We start from the raw sequence: 6000 nt of genomic DNA, 5'->3' as shown, positions 1-6000 counted from the left end.
GGGTGAACTGCAAAGAATGGGGGAGCCAAACTCCAAAGCTGGTGGATAATTCAATACTTAGATTTACCAAGCCATCATAAAACAGCTTCTTTATTACCTCACTGATTGTCCAGAAACCAGCAACACAGTTCCCTTAAAGTAACCCAGCCTCAGGCCTCCATTCAGGTACCCAATTCAAATATGATGAAAATTCCTGTAAATCTTATTTCATCATATAAAAGAAAAGGTTCTACCAATCCCAAAGGATTGGACACATTACCTCCCAGGTTATAGAATATTTCAGATCTCACCCAAACACATGCATACAGCCAATCCTTATTAAGTAAACTAAAATGTATTAAAAAAGAGAGAGTATGGTTAAAAGATCAATATACATATAGCATGAGTTTAATTTTTGAGGTTCAGATACATAGCAGAGATGGTTGAGTTTTGTAGTTGCAAAGAGTTCTTTCAGAAATAGTTCACAGATTATAGTCCAATGTCCAATATCATATTCAGGGTGTACCAGCGTAACTGGGATCTCATCTTGCGACTCAAACGTCCCCTGATGAAGCTTAAGCAGATCTGAGATGAATGACCCAAGGATCTTTTATACAATTTCATGTCTTCTTTGACAAGTCGGAGTCCCTCGGGGAACATAAGATAATTAGGATGAGTTTGAAGGTTGTCCATCACCGGTACTTACCAATACGAATTAACATAACGCAATTGGCTTGTTCCCCCACCATTCACATTTGCTATATTTTTTGCTATATATTTCAAAGGGATATGAATACAGAGCTATCCTGTGTTTACAATTCATTTAAATGCTAAGATGTTCTTTTGATCTCTGAATAATCAGAATAGACAGGGACCGTTGATTACACTGTTGACCATTACCATATACATGTACATACTCAAAAACACAAACATTATCCCCCCACATGTCTTTAAGGGTTGAATTTGAGTCATTCATCCTGCAGGATGTTTAACCATTTCTGGCTATGCATCAGAACACCACTGCTCAACAGTCCAGATTGTACCTTGAAGAATGTCACAGCATCCAATAAGGACCCTCCTTTTTAGTCATGCTAGCTCCTCTTCCTGGGCTTTTGCTTTTCAATCATTTGACTCTAGTCCCCTCCTTTTTCTCAGACACTGTTCCTCCTTTGAGTAGACATGCTGGTGGCTATCCACGCATACATACTATCTCTGCCCCGCACCAATAGGGCCCCTATCACTCAAAATAGTGTCTCTTCTCTCTCCCTTTTGCCTAGCAGACTGAGTTGGCCTTTGGCCCCCCTTCCTCACAGGGACAGTGTGCCTTTCCCTGAATTAATAGCACACAAAGACCCATGAACCAAGATAACCACCTTGTGGGTTACATCTAATACACTGGTCAACTTAGCTATGTCACTCGGGGATGTGAAAAATTCACACCCCTGTGAGATGTAGTTAGGCCAACCTAAGATCTGGTGTAGACACTGCTACGTCGACAAGAATTCTTCTGTCCACCTAGCTATTGCCTCTCAAGGGAGTAGATTTACAGCAGCAACAGAAAAACCCCTTCTGTCAGTGTAATAAGAGTCTACACTGCAGTGCTCCAAAGACATAGCTGTGTCACTATAGTGCCTATAATGTAGACATACCATCAGGCTCCCATCTCTCCCAATTCATTGCATAAGAAGCCTCAGTAGCCAATGCAGGCTTAGTGAATCTCAGTGATTTTCTAGGTGCCGAAATTTCTTTGTGAATTTTTTTAGTAACAATTGCAGGTACACTGTTATTACATAAGAGAGGGGAAGCAACTAGTTTACTTGATACTAGAGACCACAGGCCTGGTCCACAAAGTTTGGTATGTCTAAATATAAGGGTTTGGATTAAGCCCATGTCTCTTCAATATGACTAGCATTCTTGGAGTTTGAACCAAAGTGCTCTGTAATAATGTGCATGCAAGTTGCACACAGATAGTTATCATTGGATTTACATAAGTGTCCATGTGCTTGTTTGCAACATACACTTATCAGAAATTCCTGAGTTACATCTTGTGTTAAGGGAAAGAATATTGACCCAAGAAAATGGGGGAGGCAAAAGGAGACAAAAATAATCTTCTTGCTCATTGTTTGAGTTTTTAGTAAGATTTTTATTATCTGCTGATCTTTTGCAGAAGTTAAGTAGGCAGCTTTAAATCTCAAAAGGCTTTGTTATCATGATTCACCCACTGCTGGGTAGTAAACAGGGGCACCATCTCTGCTCCTTCATCCATATTGTTTGTCAACCAGAAAGCCCCCAATTCTACTTAAAGTTCTGGCACTCAAACCAATAAAATGAAGATTTTCCCCCTTCAAATTCAAGGTTTGTTTTTGTTCTGGTAGCTCAGGGAATCTGTGCTTTATCTATCACATTAGATACAGTCACTATTATAGTCCCTCCTGGTGTGCCACGGCCATTCCTATTGTGCAGTGGAATTCTGCACTATTTTTCTGTGCATTGGGGATCTCCTTCAATATTTAGATATAACAATAGAATAAGCAAGGTTTCCACAAATTTTAACAATTCTGGGAGCTCTCTCGCTGCTGGTACGCCCAGGAATCTCAAATTGTATGACAATATGACCTGATTTGGTTTTCCAATGTTTCCATTCAACTTTCTAAAAAAAAAACCTACTTTCAATTAAGATTTGGGTCTTGGAAGTGTTCCCTTTCATGTGTATTAAAACAGTCTTTTACCTCCTTCTCTAGCCCTGTAATGCAGTGCTTTGTTCCAAAAACTTTCCCATCCAGGTTTTGCATGCAAGACGTAAAGGCTTCAATCTTCCTTCTCAGGGATATCAGAGGTCTGCAAAGCATGAAGTCTTGCTAATATTTGCTTAAATAACTCATGCATTAGTTTGTCCTGCTCCACGTCAGGCATCAAGTTACACACCAATTACATAAATGGCACCAACCGCTCACTTGACAAATTATCTGTATGTTTTAGACTTAAGCATTTTCAAAACATCCTCCAAACAGTTTCTATTTCAGTGTGGCAACATCTCTGTTTGTTCCAGTTCACCAATTGATTTAACTGCAATAAAACTGTTGTAACTGGAGAGGCTGATGGAGCAGTCTGAATACAAGTCATTCAGTAACTAATGATTAATTTTTTGCAAACCAATTCACAAATAGCTAACTAATGATAATTAAAAAGTAAATGCATCCGATGAAGTGAGCTGTAGCTCACGAAAGCTTATGCTCTAATAAATTTGTTAGTCTCTAAGGTGCCACAAGTACTCCTTTTCTTTTTGCGAATACAGACTAACACGGCTGCTACTCTGAAACCTAATGATAATTAATCCTTGAATTATCTGAGTGAAGGTCTCTTCTACATTGTTTTCCTATTGTTCTTGCTTTCATATTGCTTTATTTGCTTATCACTTTCCTGTCATTAGAAGCAGTGGGCTATCTAAGGTGGTTAGGTGGACATAGAGAAGGTTATGTTCTCTTTGGACAGCAATGGTCTCAGATCCATCCCTCTGGTCTGGCTATCAGATGTGAGCAGTACATTTCTTCCTTTGCAAACAATAAAATAATTCTGTCTTTGTTATCTCACATTTCCTTGAAGGAAAACAATGATTCACTACGACAGCTCAAAAGCCTGTCTCTCACCAACGGAAGTTTGTCCAATAAATGATATTACCTCACCCACCTTGTCTCTTACTACCAAAACTGTCTGTTATGAATTATGTGCTTTAGCTGTTTAACACAAGGGTGAATTGTACAGAACAATAGGAGGGCATACTTCAGAAGTAGTCCATACAAGTTCATCACTTTTTAACCACTTTCATAATATTACCAGTGCTACAGCAAAAGTCTTAACTATAATTAGGATAACTCTGAGAATAACACAAAGTAGAAAATTCATAGACCTAACTAGTTTTTGGAATTGCCTGTTTTCTATTGTTTTGGGTTAAAGTTTTAAAAACCATCTAAGGCCCAGATCCTCATAGACAGGGCCCTATCAAATTCAAGGTCCATTTTGGTCAATTACACAGTCATAGGATTTTAAAAATTGTAAATTTCATTATTTCAGCTATTTAAATTTGAAATTTCAGGGTGTTGTAATTATAGGGAATCCTGATCCAAAAAGAAGTTGTTGGGGGATCACAAGGTATTGTAAGGGAGGTTTCGGTACCACTACTCTTACTTCTGTGCTGCTGCTGGCGTCAACGCTGCCTTCAGAGCTGGGCAGCTGGAGAGCAGTAGCTGCTGGCTGAGAGCCTAACTCTGAAGGCAGAGCCGCCACCAGCACTAGCACAGAAGTAAGGATGGCATGGTATGGTATTGCCACCCTTACTTCTGCGTTGCTACCTGCAAAGCTGGGCCCTCAGTCAGAAGCCGCCACTCTCTGGCCGCCCAGCTCTGAAGGCAGCAACGCAGAAGGGTGGCATGGTATGGTATTGCCACCCTTACTTCTGCATTGCTGCCTCGGGGGTGCTGCCTGACCAACAGCTACCGCACTCTGGCTGCCCAGCTCTGAAGGCAGCGCAGAAGTGAGGGTGGCAATACCACAATTCCCCTAAAATAACCTTGTGACACCCCCCCACCCCACTCCATGCAACTCCCTTTTGGATCAGGATCCCCAATTTGAGAAACGATGGTCTCCCTTGTGAAATCTGTACAGTATGGGGGAGAAAAATCTTTTGTCTCTCTGGGTTCCCACCGCTCCTTCTAAATGGAAAAGCACCAGGTTTAAGATGGATTCCAGAACCAGGTGACATGGTCCTGGGAGACCCCAAGCCTTCATTCTTCCTAGCCTGACTCACAGGAAGGCTTGCAAGTAAACAGAGGCATTTACAACCAGTTGTCCTAGTTGATGGGAACCATCAAGATTCCAAACCACCATTCATGGCCCATACTTTGCATAATTACAATAGGACCTCAGAGTTATATGTCATATTTCTAGTTTCAGATCTGAGAATGATACATTTATACAAATAGGATGACCACACTCAGTAGATTATAAGCTTTGTAATGATACCTTACAAGAGACCTTTTGCATGAAGCATATTTCAGTTACATCATATCCACACTTATTAGCATATTTTTTATAAAATCATATGGAGTGCAACGTCACAGAGACGTCTACACATACAGTGTTGCAGCGCATCTGGTGATGATGCTCTATAACAATGCCCCTCCCCATAACCCTCCCAGGCCAGCTTGGCCCTCCGCACCCTAACCCCACCCCACCTCACGCTGGCCTAGCACCCCCCACATGACACACACACAGAGCCATCCCTAGGGTACAGCAATTTGGGGAAGTCGCCCCGTTTCGCCATACCCTAGGGACGACTCTGCCCATCAGCATAATAAAACCACCTCTGTGAGCGGCACAAGTCACGTCGGCTCTCCCACCGACATAGCGCTGTCCACTCTGGTGCTTATCTCGGTGTAACCTATGTTGCTCAGAGGGGTGGGTTATTCACACCTCTGAGCGATATAAGTTCTGTAGTGTAGACATAGCCTTAGTCACATATTGAAAATGTTACCCTTTATCCTTTATGCCTATTTGTATTTCCACTATAATTCTTTTTTTTCACAGCCGTTCCTTAATGATTAAGCATGACAATGATGCCTGTCATTTTCATTAGAATATATATATTTTAAGTTTATTCTTTCTACTCTAGGCACATTGATTAAATTACATGGTCATAAAGTTTAAGTTTGCATGTACAAAGCGCTTGTGGGGAATGAATGCACATTAGCCAGGCCGTTTTTAGGATTGACTTTATTCTAGCTTCTTTCACTGGGCATTTTTAAACTTTTCATCTCCTTTGAAACAGTCAAGATTTTTTCATTAAAAACATCTTTTTTCTCCCAAAGTTTATATATACAGCTCCCCCTTTGCTTTTTAATAGGAAATCTAGTTCTAACACTTCCATATGAGGAGAGATTAATAAGACTGGGACTTTTCAGCTTGGAAAAGAGAAGATTAAGGAGGGATACCATAAGAGGTCTATAAAATTATGACTGGTGTGTA

The sequence above is a fragment of the Dermochelys coriacea genome, chromosome 3 (genome assembly GCF_009764565.3).
Source record: "Dermochelys coriacea isolate rDerCor1 chromosome 3, rDerCor1.pri.v4, whole genome shotgun sequence".
Taxonomy (NCBI): domain Eukaryota; kingdom Metazoa; phylum Chordata; order Testudines; family Dermochelyidae; genus Dermochelys; species Dermochelys coriacea.
This window is presented reverse-complemented; position numbering follows the sequence as displayed.